Genomic DNA, 16,366 nt, shown 5'->3' on the forward strand with positions numbered 1-16,366 from the left:
AGAGAGATTGCTCCCTTAAAGGCTGATTCCGGGACTTGAACATAGTGGCCACAGCTTCTTTTTGGAAGAGAAGACTCAGTCATAGTAGGACTATGATTTATGTTCATTAGAGGGATTAGTGGTACTTAAGGAGATAAATATAACTACAGAGACATAATGGTTCTTGGCCCAGCTGTACTTACAAGTGATCTGTAAAGGGTTGTCACACTGTTAATTGGTAAAGATCGACACATAATATATCTTGGTAAAGAGAGTTCACCTGTCGGTCTTTAGCGGAGTGTCTGGCAGTTAACAGATGGTGGATCCCGTGACTAAAGAGTTTAGTCAGTTATTCACATTCTATTGAAGCTTCGAGCTACAAGTCTATAAGGTCCCTTTGGTAGCTCAATGGATTCAGTTGAGGATTAGTTCTTCGTGTTGATTTGAAATGTTCAAATTGACAAGAGGTATTTTTATTATATATGATATAATCGTTTTGGTGTATGAGATGCATCTTGTGGAGGATTGATGTAAATGAGATTTACATTAAGTACCATGGAATAGAAAAAGAACTATGGTTTATATGTTTCATGAGATGAAATATTAAAACTATAGGTTATAAATATAGTATGATAAGTTGGTTATCATTTATATTTATAATAATATTATTATTGGATAATTAAATCTTTTTCTTTAATAACCAATTGAGTGGGTGGTTATTGGTGATTCATGATAACCGTGAGATAAAAGAAAAATGGCTTTCCTATTTTTAATAAGTCTTGGTCAAAAAATTTGTTTTGAGTTTTCTCTCTCAAAAAGAAAACTCACAGTAGTTGTCAAGTAAATATAGATTTACTAAACGACAGCTTGGGCGAGCTAAACAATCGTGCATTATTGATAACTTGTAGAAATACAAGTTATTTATGCCACCTTATCTAGATATTGTGTCCAAAAGTTAGAAATTATGCGCCAATTGTATGAAAATTAGCCTAGTATTGCAATAATTATAAATGTTTTCGATTACACCCACTAACACTAAAAAGATGGAAGATAAGCCGAATTTTACTCTGTTTTGTAGGAGACCAAGTCACCACTTGCGCTCAAGGCTCACGAGAGACTAATCAACCATCTCTGTCACATTGCGCCCGTCAATCAACAATGAAGAGACAATTACCGCAATTACGGCGCAATGCGACAGTTGATCCGAGAGCTGCACTTCAACCGCATGCGATAATAAAAACAAACACCACATGCGAACCTATGATCGAAAGATATAGCTGAGCAACACAAGAGCGGAGGATTGAGACACGTGTACAACTAATGATTGTGCAGAATTAACGATCTGATTGCATAACAGAAGGAATAATATCCCTCCATCTTCTAAATTACCATAACCATTAGTGGGGACCACAAGGTCGCAGTCAAAGATCTGCACCTATAAATACCCCATTGATTTCAGAGAAAAGATATGCTACTTGATACGGGACGAAGTACTGCTAGATTGTAGAGAGAAGACTAAGCTAAGTGCTTAAGAAAAGAAATCCGAGAAGAAGACGACATAAGGCCGAGAGGTGAATCTACGAACCAACCTGCCAAACACCCGATCGGAAGTTCTGTGCAAAGATCCCTACTACCGGTACAGCAAACCTGAGAGGTAAGCTCTTCCTACCATCAAATCCATCCTAACCGGCAAGCAGATCTCCATTAAATCTGTGTCAAGACATTGGCACTTATTTGTATCTGTTCTATCTCTCTTTCATTGTGTATTTCATGTTTTCTTTATCTCTTCATTCACATACCATGTATCAAACACTTAGTAGAAATATTAAATTTTTTTGATAAATTCCATTTACCATTCTCTATCTACTTCCGTTCACCCACCAATCACTTTCTCCATGATGTCTCTTAATCCCCTGATGAGCAATATGAATCACTAAGAACTTAATCTGTATTAAAGATGTAAAATACATTTAGTTAAAGCATGTTAGACGGCATCTTCACCTGTGAGAGCAGAAGTGAAGGTGTCATTCTGATCTATCGAAAGAATGTCAAGAGAATGCATTAACTAAAGCGATTAGTACTTCCAGACATGGAAGCAACCTTGTGTTCATTACGTTAGTCTTTGTTTCACTACAGACATATGGGAGCGCGACCGATCACTGAGAGGTGACGCCCAGAGAAGAGCGGAACAGTATTTGTACCTTCAATCCAATTAAGAAGTCGCATTGTTTGTATTATTTGTCTTTCTCTTTCTATTCTGTTCATAAGACTTGTCGCCGCATCCCATGTCTTTCCATAACTTTCACAGCCAGCCTTAATCCCAGCATCTTGTACATGAAGTCTATATCTTGTATCATCTAGCTTAGGTTTACTGTATTTTTATATTTTTATCGCATCTTTACTGCTTTCTTTTATTTTATTGCAATTTATATAATTGTACAAACATACTTTTAAAGATTGAAAACCTGGTCGTATGTATCATGAACATACCACAATAACCTAAACCAGTCCCCATGTTTGATCTCAGATCACATCGAGAAACTTGCGGTGGAATTACACTTAGTTCCATCGTAAGGAAAATTGTGACAACGTATGGCATATTACATGAACATCCATAATTAATGCATAATTAGAAGTAGTATCGCATCATTGTGAGCAATTTATATCATAAACCCAAACACAATACAAGTTTATGGCGACGTTGCCAGGGAAATGGTTAATGGTTTATTGTTTTGAGTGTGTTTTTGGTATTTTGCAGGGCATATCTCATTGTACTGGCTGTTCAATGTGGAGAGCAGCCTAATGGTTTATGAGTCTTAGTGCTGAACTGAAAATCGTAGCTGACCCTGGGATCGATCGAACTTTCTGCGCAAGGGTACGTCAGAACAGATTCGGCGAAAGAAGGCAGCCAGCATGGTGGACAATAACGATAACGCAGTGCCAGTGGTAAACCAAGGGGCTGTTCGACCGACTCAGGATCCTGTCTTTCTGACGGGCGATCGCAACATCGCAATGCGTAATTATGCAGCACCCAACTGTATATTTTTCTCCTGGAATCTCGAGGCCGACTGTGGAGGAGAATGCGCGCTTTGAGATCAAGCCGGTCATGTTGCAGATGATTCAAAACGCCGGGCAATTTAGGGGTCTGCAAGGTGAAGACCCATATGCCCACCTAACCAGTTTTGTCGAGATGTGCGGCAATTTCTCCCTACTTGGCATCACCCCAAAAAATATAAGATTATCTGTTCCCTTACACCTTGAGGGACGAGGCTAAGAGGTGGGCTTATTCACTGGAGCCCAACGAGATCACTTCATGGGAGCAGTTGGTGGAGCAGTTCATGAAGAAGTTCTTCCCACTTGCCGTCAATGCAAGAAGATGAAAGGATGTGTTGAACTTTGAATAGAAGGAAAATGAGACCTGAGCACTGCCTGGGTGCGATTCAGAAGATTGGTGAAAAACTGCCTGCATATAGGGATACCTAATTGCGTGTTGATGGAAAATTCTATAATGGTCTAAATAGAGTAACGCAGGTTGTTGCTGACGCCTCCACGGCAGGAGGTTTTATGGACAAGACATACACAGAGGCCAAAGTCATCCTCGACCGCATCTCGCGGAATATGGATGACTGAATAGATGATGGATATGGAGGCCGAGGTGTCGATAGAAGAAAAACTGAAACAGTCATTGTCCCTGCGGAGACAATGACCATGTTGCCGCCCAGATGGCCACGGTGACCTCGATCCTCCAATAAATGCCAATTAATCTAAGAGCCATTGTTCCACAATCAGCGCAACCCGTTGCACCGGCTCAAGTGGTCGCAATCAGTTGCGTCAACTGTGGAGGGGCTCACGGAGCTGATGGATGCCCATTGAATCTTCAGCAAGTGTGTGCTATCTAGAGCAACCCCTTCAGCAACACCTACAATCCGGGCTGAAGGAACCATCCTAACTTCGGTTGGGGTAGCAATCCCAACCTAGTGGGGCCAACGAACCATCAAGGGGGCAGTAGAGGAAATCCTCCGTTTCACCACAGTCAGGGGCAATCAAGACCGCAAAACCAGTAACCATCATCATTATCAAACACCTCGGGAGGCTCGCTAGAAACGCTGCTAAAGCAATATATGGATAAGAATGATGCAGTGATGCAAGCACAAGCATCCTCTATAAGGAATCTAGAGATCCAAGTGGGCCAGCTGGCCTTTGAGCTAAGAAGTCAAACACCTGGAACACTGCCTAGCAATTCAAAAGCCCCGGATCTACAGGGAAGGAGCAATGTCCCTAAAGACATTGAGCAGGCAAGCCTGACCGCCTGCGGAGATGTGGATTGCGATCACCAAAGACTACGTAATTTTCAGTCCATATCTCAATACTATGTTTAAAACTGCTTTATTGAATTCCTTTCTCTTTAAATTCTGAATTCTGTCTTAAATGCTTCATTTAATTCAAATTTTGACTTTATGAATTTATTTCTCCATTTACTTCTGTGCATTTAATTTCGTCCTATCTTTAATTCTTTGACTTTTTGTAATCATTGCGTGTGCTTTAGATTGTGAATGATTGAGTAATAAAGAAAAATGTACCGCTGCAAGTCTTAGCACTTATGCTGCTAATAAAAAAAAAGGGAATAAAACAATTAACAACAAGAAAGTAAGACGACACTGGACGCATCCCAAACCAACTAGGAATGCCTTGCGTTCACCTAACTCAACTGTGTTGAGTTGAGGGGTGTGTTGCGCTCGTATGTGTCCTTTGCCCGTTCTTAGCCAAATACACTATGTTGAGGTATCCTCCATAAATGCATTGGTTAAGGGGTGTGTTGTAGGGATATATGTGTTGTTGCCCGTCCTCTGCAAAGATACAGTTGCGTTAGTGAACACAATGCGTTATGCTTTATCATGCGTCCATTTAAATAAAATATTAAAGAAAAAGTCGTTTGGCATTGTGGGAAGAAGTCCAATCGATTCGTATCTCTATGCAATTATGACTTGGTAGACGAAAGGATGCTTTATCTGAAAATCTATAAATGAGAGAGGTGGAACGACGTGCCTGTTGAGATGCTCGAGACCAGTCGCCGTGAAAATCGCGTGGGCCCCACTACGGCCCAACCTATAAATACATCATCCCCCTTTGTTGGAAATCTTTTACCCTACATTGGCAAACTCAGAAACCCTAGCGTTTTGCATTCTGAATTATTCTTTCTCCCCAGAAAATCAAACTCTTATCAGACCTTTCCAAGCTCGATTCCATGGCTGACCAAACCCCAAACCAATTCGCTTCAGCTTCCACCCCTGACCAAGCAGCCATGCGAAAGGCAGCATTCCTGGCTGCCAGTCGCCGACTTGCTGCCTAAGCCCCCACTGTATCCAGACTCACCGGAAGAACTCGGAGAAACCCTTTGGCCGTTAGGCCTCCTGTGTTCAAGAGAGGAGGAAGCACCGACAGCATGCCTACACCTTCCGTCTCCACTGAAAGCGAAAAGAAGAGACGAGATGATACGGAGGTGTTTGGCAACATCCTCAGTACTTTTGAGCAAGGAGGTGAACTGCCCGAGGCAGTGGTTGTAAATTAACCACTTTCTACGGAGGAGGAAGCGGCGGTAAAGGCAGATGAAACAGTAAAGGATGAAGAAGTGGTGGTTGAAGAAGAAGAAAAGAAAAATGATGTCCTACTCCCAGAGACCCAAGAGGCGACTTTCATCACAGAAAATTATGAAGAGCCTCTAAGAAGAGAAGACGAGGAAATTGCGATCAAGCAAAGAGAAGAATAAGAGATCGCAGTCGAGGAGGCCAGAGAAGCGGAGGTTGCATTAGTAACCCCTGACATTGCGATGGAGGAGGTTGTAGGGGGTGCGCTGCCGGAAGAGATCGAGAAGAAAGATATGAAGAAGGCAGCAGAGGCCAAGAAGGAAGAGAAAAAGAGAGAGAAGCAGCCAATAGAGGCTGAGAAGAAAGATAAGAAGAAGAACAACAACAAGGGAAAGAAGGTTGGAGAGGCGGAGTCTTCACATCATCACAAGGTAAGAAAGAAAAAATATCAAAAGGATGATGATAAAGGCGAAGAGGCCAAGAATGAGAAAAAGAAGAAGAAGAAAGAGGAGGGAAAATTGTGCCGACATGAAAAAGGAACCTAAGAGAAGAGAAAAAGACAAGGCAGAGGCTGCGAGCCCTGAGAAGGATGGAGAATCAACCTCTATAAAGGAGGATGGAGGGGAAACGATGTAACTGATGGAACCGCCGCAACCGATAGCAACACAATTGGTTGCGATGGATGAAGGAGAAGAAACAGAGGGAACCCCCCAAATGCGGTGTTGCAGAGAGAATGCGCCACAACGGTCCAACATCGACCCTCAAAGTTTTGTTTTAGCTTTGGAAGAAGATGAGAGAAAAAGAAAAGAAAAAAAAGAGAAGCAAGAAAAGATAGAGAGGGGCAAGCTCATCATCACAAAGGGGAATAGAAGAAGAAGATTGGAGTTTGAGGAGATGCAACGTAACAATGAGCTTGCCCGACTTGAAGAGATTCAGAAGTGCGAAGAGGAACAGTGCCTTTTGCTAGCCTCTAAGCAGTTTGAAGAAGAGTTTGAGAGAGAAGAGAAAGAAGAAGAACCTGCCAAGGGGTGAATCTCAGAATCAACCTACCAAACACCCGATCGGAAGCTCTGTGCAAAGATCCCTGCTACCGGTAGAGCAAGCCTGAGAGGGAAGCTCTTCCTACCATCAAATCCATCCTAACCGGCAAGCAGATCTCCATTAAATCTGTGTCAAGACATTGGCACTTATTTGTATCTGTTCTATCTCTCTTTCATTGTGTATTTCATGTTTTCTTTATCTTTTCATTCACATACCATGTATCAAACACTTAGTAGAAATATTAAATGTTTTGATAAATTCTATTTACCATTCTCTGTCTACTTCTGTTCACCCACCAATCACTTTCTCCATGATGTCTCTTAATCCCCTGATGAGCAATATGAATCAATAAGAACTTAATCTGTATTAAAGATATAAAATACGTTTAGTTAAAGCATGCTAGACGGCATCTTCACCTGTGAGAGCAGAAGTGAAGGTGTCATTCTGATCTATCGAGAGAAGGTCAGAAGAATGTGTTAACTAAAGCGATTAGTACTTCCAGACATGGAAGTAACCTTGCGTTCATTACGTTAGTCTTTGTTTCACTACAGACATATGAGAGCGTGGTCGATCACTGAGAGGTGTACGCCAAGAGAAGAGCGAAACAGTATTTGTACCTTCAATCCAATTAAGAACTTGCGTTGTTTGTATTATTTGTCTTTCTCTTTCTATTCTGTTCATAAGACTTGTCGCCGCATCCCATGTCTTTGCATAACTTTTACAGCTAGCCTTAATCCCAGCATTTTGTACATGAAGTCTGTATCTTGTATCATCTAGCTTAGGTTTACTGTATTTTTATGTTTTTATCGCATCTTTAATGCTTTCTTTTATTTTATTGCAATTTATATACTTGTACAAACATACTTTTAAAGATTAAAAACCTGGTCGCATGTATCATGAACATACCACATAACCTAAACCAGTCCTCGTGTTCGACCTCGGATCACACCGAGAAACTTGCGATGGAATTACACATGGTTCCATCGTAAGGAAACTTGTGACAATGCATGGCATACTACATGAACATCCATAATTAACGCATAATTAGAAGTAGTATCACATCATTGTGAGCAATTTATATCATCAACCCAAACACGTTACAAGTATTTACTAAACGACAGCCTGCCTAAAGTAAAGTATCGTGTAGTGTCTCTAGGCGATAGACACTGAGCTAAACGATCGCTTAACTTTTGCTAGACGATCCCTTATCTTTAGCTAAATGATTGGGCATCGACCTATATGATAGGTCTCTGTCTTCTCCCACTTGCCCGATCGAGTACATGATTTTCTTTCCTTCTTCGTCTGCCTCATAATAAGTCCGAACAGAGCCCACCCTCTGGATTCTCATACTAAGAATACCAAGGTAATCTTCTTTGTGGTGTCTTACTCAACTCGACACCGTCGAGGTTTTGTGGAGGCCATTCATGTTGTTGAGGAATTCATGACCGAGGCGATCGCTGAGGACGAGCACGAAATGTTCGTGCAGTGTTTCAGTTGTGTTGTTCGAGCGTTCGAGGTTGTTGTATTTCAATCATTCGTGAGCAAGGATGGTGGAAATGAGTCGACAAATGTTCTTAGAGTTTTCTCCTGTTCATTTGTTGTTCATGCTGTAATTTCTATATTGATTGTATAACCGCATGTTTTATACACGACTGTAAATATAATGTTCATTCATGATTATAATTTGGAATGATCTTATTTCCGCTGCTCATGAAAATCTCATGTTCGATTTCCTTCATTAATAGACATTAACATGAAGATTAAAGTGAGTATTGAATGAAAAATCGAAGTTAAAACTGCAAATCTTGAAACCTATAGGCCAAATTAAAATGAAACTCAAATATCAAGGGTAAAATTATAATATTTTGAAACTTAGGGACTAAAATGAAATCAAACCTAAAATCTAAGGACAAAAAAGTAACATTTTGAAAATTATGAACAAAAAGAAACTAGACTCAAAATCTAGGGGACCAAAAAAAAATTTTCCCTTTTTTTTTCTTTTTATCTCTTCTTGCTTGACGGAATTTAGGGATGGTAATTGGAGTTTTATCTATTTAATTAAATAATTTAAAAAGTAATTTTAGCAATTTTATTATAAATTTAATATAGACAATTATTATATTATGAATTATATTTAAAAAAAATATTAAACATTGTTCGCACAAGGTTTCCGGAGAAACTTATTTCGTGGAGTTGAACTTGATTTTTGTATTAATTTTAGTATAGCGAGTACAATCCCTAATACATAATCCTTTGATGCTTTAAAAATAAACTATAATCTTTAAGCTGGTTGATCTTCTTGTATGATTGCCTTTTGGGCTTGTTGATCTTCTTGGATAATCAGCTTTTGGGCTTGATGATATTCTTGGATGATCGGCCTTTTGGACTCGTTGATTTTCTTGGATGATCGACCTTTGGGCTTGATGATCTTCTTGGATGATTCGTGTTTGCAGGAGGCTTCCAAAAAAACGTATTCTGTGGAGTAAACTTGTATTGATGTAGATTTCATGCAGATGTGGTTCGATCTCTAATACTTGCTCCTCTGATTCTCTCTCGGTTGAATGCGTACGTTTGATGTATGGAAGCGGAGCTTATGGATGTTCTTGAAGTTGGAGTCATGGAAGAATGCTTGTATCTCCAAATGACTTCAATCCGCAAACATAATCAGCTTCAAGAGTCAAGGAGTCTTCTCATTGTAGATAATTCTATCTGGGCTCTCTGGAGTCTAAAATTTCTAACCCCACAAATGAAGAAAACTCTTCTATTTATAGAGTTTTCGGGTGGGCTTCGTGGGTTTGGACTTGGTTGGTCCATGGATTTGGCCCTTGGGTTCCACTAATTGGATTTGTGTCTTATTTGACATTTGGGTCAAATTAGGTCTATTTTCGGTTCAATTGGACTTTAGTCCAGATAATAATATCAAATTGGACCAAATTAATTTTATTTAATCCAATGGTGATGAAGGAAACATGTGACATCGTCGGAATTTACCAATTTATGTCTTCAACTTCAATTTGGGACACATGTCAATTTCTAATTAGTCGCAAATTTAATTATTTGGAATTTCGTCATTAATTTAGTAATAACGTGGCAATTTGCGATTGGTCCAAAATTTCTCATTCAACAAATACCCCTTTTCGAGTTTTATGGGCATATATGAGTAGATGAATATCGAAAATATAAAGTTGGAATCGATATTCAAATATATTTGTTCTTGAATTTGGTTAATGTGTGAGTCAAACTATGAATTTAGTACTAGAATTTGAGATAAACTTTGGAATATGGCCAAATTTAAGTTTGATATTTTACCTCCCAAATTGATTTGAATTGAGGATAAAAGCTAAACTTGATTTGAATTTGAGATAATATTTGGAATATGGCCAAATTTTATTTTGAGATAAATTTGAGATTTTATCCTTAGTATAATTTTGCATCGAGGATAGAACGCTAAATTTGGATGATTTAAACTTTAAAAAAAATTTGGAATATGGTCAAATCTTAACTCGAGAATTTTATTCACAATATAATCTCAAAGTTGAACAATTTGAATTTAGGATAAAATTTGAAATATGGTCAAGTTTTAATTTGATATAAATTTGAGATTTTACTCTCAATTTGATCGAGATTGAGGATAAAAACAAAATCTGATTTAAATATGAGATAAAATTTTGAATATGGCCAAATTTCAGTTTGAGATGAATTTAAGATAAAATTTAAAATATGCCCAAATTTAAAATGGATGTAAATGGATTTTGATATCATTTGATTTAAGGCTAATCCATTCAAACCCACCAAGAATCTTAAATTCAAATTTAAAGGATGATATTTTGATTAAAATCTTATCAAAACCTTTTAAAGAAATAAGATTTTAGTAGGAAATCCAAATCAAATTAGGAATTTGAGTCCATCTTTAGGGATCACCACATATATCTTTTTCATTCTCATCTTCCACTCCTACTCTATTCTCCTCTTTCTTTTCTTCCTTCTCTTTTTTTTTTTCTCTTTTTTCTTCTTCCTTTCTTCTTCTTTTGTTCTTTCTTCTTTCTTTTTTTCTTTTTTTTTTTTGTTCTTTCTTTTTTCCACATTTTTTCCTTTTCCTTTTTTTTCCCCCTTTTTTCCTTCTTTTCTTTTTTCTTTCCACGTTTTCTTTTCCTTTCTTTTTCCATTTTTTTTTCCTTTTTTTCCTTTTTTCTTTTTTTTCACATATATTTTTTTAAAGAATCATACTTTTTATATACCCCTGGTGGATATATCCTTGAATGTTTGACATGTTTGTCCCCCTTACAATAAAATCATCACCAAAGTCAGTCACAACCAATTAGAATCTAGATACAGCCCCTATGTGGGTGATTATGTGGTCAACTCCGCCAACAACAATCTGACTTCTACTAGACACAACCTTTATATGGGTGACTGTGTAGCCTGCATGGGTGGTCGCCAGTTTCGTCAACAATGACTTGATTTTTACTAAACACAGACCTTATGTGGGTGACTGTGTAATCTACAGGGATGGTCGCCAGCTCCACCGCGTTTATTATATATTTATTCATTTAAGCAATTTATTACTTTTTTTTTTTCTTTTAGAAAAGAATAGAACGAGCGGTAGTTTAGGGCTTTGCTTTTAGCATTCCTCTTGTAAGCATGATCTTAATCCATGACCTGGGATTTCGTCTAGCTTGAGTTCTTGACTTAAGCGTTCTATCGATTTCAAGCTCAGTGCTCTACTAGCTTTGATTTCAACGTTCCGTTAGTTTTGATCTTAGTGCGCGACCTAAGGATTCTGTTAGATTTGGCTTGAGTCCTTGACTTGAGTGTTCGTCAATTTCAAACTCAGTGTTCTACCAATTTCAATTTCATCATTTCATTGGCTTCGATCTTAGTGCACAACCTGAGGATTTCCTCGGATATGGTTTGAGTTTTTGTCTTGAGCGTTTCGTCGGTTTCAAGCTTAGTACTTTAGCAATTCTGATTTCAGCATTTTGTTGGCTTCAATCTTAGTGCCGATCTGAGGATTTCTTCGAATTTGGCATGAGTTCTTATCTTGAGTGTTTTGTCGGTTTTAAGCTCATTGCTCTACCGGCTTTAATCTTTGCATTTCGTTTGTTTCGATTTCTCAAATGTGATAAAGCAAAACAAACTATACCTGATCTTGTATATAAGGCAAAGCTTGGCGAACTCGATGCGAAGCCAGGTAGATTGGACTTGACCGCACAGATGAAGCGAAGCAAGGCAGACCGGACTTGATTATGTAGTTAAAGTAAAGTCAGACAGACAATACTTGATCTCATGGATGAGGCACACCTTATAGATCATACTAGATCTTATATATAAGGTTGAGCCAGTTAGATCAGACTCGATCTTGCAGATGAAGTAAATACAAGAAGACAAGACTTGATCTCACATATAAGGCGAAGCTCAGAGGATCGAACTTAATTTTGCATTTGAGGCAAAGCTAGGAAGATCAAACTTGATCTTGTATATGAGGCAAAGCCAGAAGAACCGGACTTAATCTTGCATATGAGACGTAACGAGGTGGACCAGACGTGATCTTGCAAATTAGGTGGAGCCAGCCTGACCAGATTTGATCTCACATATAAGGCAGAGCTAGGTGGACCGGGCTTGATCTCACATATGAGGCGTAGCTAGGCGCATCGGAGTTGATCTCGTATATGAGGCAGAGCTAAGAAAACAAGACACGATCTTATAGATGAGGTGGAGTCAGGCTTACTGAAATTGATCTCAAATATGTGGTGAAGCCAGGCGGACCGGAGTTAATCTTGTGTATGAGGCGAAGTTAGGCAAACTAGAGTCAATTTCACGGATGAGGCAAAGGTAGACAGACTAAACTTGATCTTTGGAAATGAGATGGAGCTACACCAATATTTTTGTAGAGGAGGCGGAACTACAACAACACTTTTAAAGAGAAGGCTGATTTGTACCAACATTTTTTTGGAGAGGGAGCGAAGTTGAACAAATATTTTTGGAGAAGGAACGAAGTTGCACGAACATTTTTTAGAGGGAGCGAAACTACACCAAACTTAAGCTTTGAAAAGGAAGCAGTGAAGCCACACCAAACTTGAACTTCGAAAAGGAAGCAACAAAGCCTCCAAACTTGACTTTAAAGAGGAAGTGAAGTGCCATTCCAAGTGTGTGCCTTTAATATATTGTGCTATCTCCTTATGATCAATGAACATCTTCAATTTTTTGTGTTTCCTTTAGTAGGGATGATGAACATCTTCAAATTTTTGTGTTGCTCTCAACAGAGATGACCATCTTCAATTTGAAGTGTCATTATATAATGAGGATGAATAACATCAATCTTGTAGTGTCACACTTAGGTGGTTGTGAGACCCATTCTGATGGAGTGAATTTAAATTTCTTTAAGTTTCATACGCACCCTTAAAGAAAGGGATCAAGTCATGACGTAGTTCAAGAGATGTTTTTTACTAGACTAGATTGAAGTTTCCTTCAAACTGACTATGTACCCTTTATAATAGGGATCAAGTCCTAACGTAGTTCAAAATATTTTTTTTTTATGTTCACCTTTTAAGCTCATACGAGTCAGGAGTGTTGGGGATGATGCCCTAAAGTCTCGTTTCTTGTAGTTTGTAAACAAATTTTGTACGAACGCTTGTCATGTATAATATATAAGATTTTCTTCACTACTTAACTTTGCACATTGGATGTTTTATTTGATTTACTACAAACAAATAAACTAAAATCCCTGGTTGTCATTATGTAACTTAAGCATGAATGTGGTGACATACAAGTGGATCATGTCTTAAGTGATAACCAAAATGGTATGTAGTATATGGATATATGAGGGAAACCTTATCCTGGTAACGCTACAGATGCGGCCCGCTTTATTGAATGGTTACAAGTGTTGTGACTTGTCACAGATGGTCTGATCCTGATCATTCGTGTGGGTACATACGAACAGGGGTGTCCTATACAAAGAGTTTGTATAAGACCTAACCACGAAGTGTTAACGTTTCGTTATATAACGTCGTTCATGATAGGGATTTCACTTCATTAGGATGACCATAGGTAACATGACCACAATCCTAAGTGAGTTGGAAACTCCTTCCATTGAGGGCGGTCCTTTGATTTGCATGGGTGCGAGTGGCAAGGTCACTGACTCAAACCTACCACTTTGGGGATTCGTCTGATTTGACAACTTGGAACTCAGTTACACAAGATAGAATTCGCTCCTTCCCCGAAGCAGGGGTAAGTAGATAAATTAATCCCTTAAGGGCTGATCCTGGGGCTTAAATGGTGTGGCACCACACACTTTCTCATGGCCCAAGAGGTGTTCACACATAATAGGATTATGTTGTATTGTTCATTAGAGAGATCAGTGGTACTTAAGAAGTAAGATATAACTACAGGGGCCAAATGGTAAATCGGCTCATCTGTACTTACAAGCATCTGTGAAGGGTTATCGTACTGATGATTAGTTATATCCGATGGACACAGAAATATATCTGTGGTAAGAATCAGTTATCGTACTTACAAGCTTCGAGTCATAGGTCTATAAGGTCCCTTTGGTACCTTGGATACACGTTAAGAATCAGTTTTTGGGTCAGTTTGAAATGTTTAAATTGACAAGAGGGAGTTCGATTATATATGATATGATTGAACTAGTTAATTATATATGATATAATTGATTTTATGTATGAGATACATTTATTGGAGGAAAGGGATATAAATATGATTTCTATCTAGTGGAGGAGAAAACACTATGATTGATATATGATATTAAATTATAGGTTAACAGATATAATATGATTATATTTAATATTTTATTAAATGGACAATATAGAATAATTGGCCACCTTTTCTCTGTAACCGTGTGGGAAGCTCCAATTCGGTTTTCATAGCTGAAGAATAAAATGAAAATTGTTTTCATTTTGCAAACACGCGGCTAATAGCTCAGAAAATGTTTAACATTCGATCGCTTAGTAATTCAGAGGCTAAATGATAGCTTGTGTTTATTGCCCGATCGCTTACACCCACGCGCGCTTTTCTAAGCGATTGCCCACCTTTTCCTAAACGGTCGCTTAGCGTCTGAGCTTTATTAAACGATCGTATAGACGATCGCCTAACTTTTTCTACACGATCATGTACCTCGAATAAACGATCAAGCACCCTGTCCATATGATAGATGCTGCTTTGTCCCACTTGTTTGATCGTTGTATACGATCTGGTTTCCTCCTCACCTATACCAAATCTAAACAGAGCCTATCTTTAGATTCTCACTTCGAGAATACTAAGGGCTCCAAGTGGTGGTGTTGTCCCCATCTTCCTGCTGTTCGTGTGAAGCCATTCGTGGTAAACGACGGGGGTGTTGTTGATCGAAAGCTTGTTGTTCTAGCGAAAGTGCAAGAAGGCCGTTCGTGGAGAAAGTGAGATTTGCTGTGAATAAAGTCTTCAATTGGTAAGTTCCCCATTCTCTTGTTTATTTATCTTGAAGCATGCCGACAATTTAGTAGTTTGATGCATATCTGTATGGGTGAATGTAAATGTGAAAATTCTATCACAATGTTTTGGAAAGATTTGCTGCCGCTCAGAGGTACTTTTGTATAATCTTCTCTACCCATGAAGCGATTTAGCTATGCATGATATTGGTGAAAAAGATAAACACGATATATAACAAACATGTATTCATAATGCAAATCTGAATTTTCCAATACAAGAAATACAATACAAATACACAAAACAAAGAGAATGAATCAGAGAGTCAAACCGTGTTTCGCAATGTCTTGCTTCCTCCGACTCGTTTTACAGCTGTTTCACATAGACAATTGAATAGTATTATCTTCTTCTCTCCCTAGAATCCTAAACTCTCATTAAGGAGTTTCTATGGAAAATTGGTAGGGGTTTCTAGCAGAATCCCTTCTCAGGGTATTCTTCTCGTCTCCCACAATGTATCCCACGATATATGTCACGATGTATATTATCGTTCCCTTCTGCATGGCATTTGCATGGTATTTATAGGCGTTTGCAAGCACTTCTTTTCTCAAAATCATAATTGCATTGATGGGGCATATTAAATTCCATATCCTGTCACGCCGTCTGCAATGTATCAGGGGTTCAGTAAATCTTCAACAATGTTTTCCTATCAGTCACCAATGCAACTTGTGATGTGACACCCACTGCCCATGTCATGTCATGCCTCAACGTTTGTCTTTTATGCGATCGTCTCTCCTTTTCTTCTCTGGAAATTCTTGCTTTCATTGAATCAGTGGATATGCAATCGCACGATCATCAAACTGCTGAAGGATATTCTGCACAGAAGTAACGAAATAAGTCTGAATTTTAAAAATGTTATGCGTTAGAAGTATGTGATCGCATGTTTCGCTTTTTGTATAGATTTATTGGTAAAATTATCTAAATTCCAGGCCTTTGCCTTATTATTTTAAATGAAAGAGTTACAATCACTTGTATTTCTGTAAGTTATCAATCAACCGAAGACAGAAGCTTTTTGCTCGATTTCTTTTGAATCATTGACTTCTTCAACAGTTATATGATTTTTGTTGACTTCTGCTATGTTGACAGTATAACATTCAATAACTTCTAATACTTCCTCTTGATGATTATTGAGGAAGTTTCTTGGGAAGAATGCTACTAAAGTCACTGGTCGTTGAAGTTGAGAGAAGTCTTCATCTTCTTCCTTACCAGGATTAGGCTTCCATGCCCTTTTTCCCTTTCTTTTTCTAAGTGTTGCCTTCTCTTCTGTAATTTTGATGGAAGCACAACTT

Source organism: Benincasa hispida, chromosome 11 (genome assembly GCF_027475165.1).
Source record: "Benincasa hispida cultivar pf3 chromosome 11, pf3_genome.v1.1, whole genome shotgun sequence".
Lineage (NCBI taxonomy): Eukaryota > Viridiplantae > Streptophyta > Magnoliopsida > Cucurbitales > Cucurbitaceae > Benincasa > Benincasa hispida.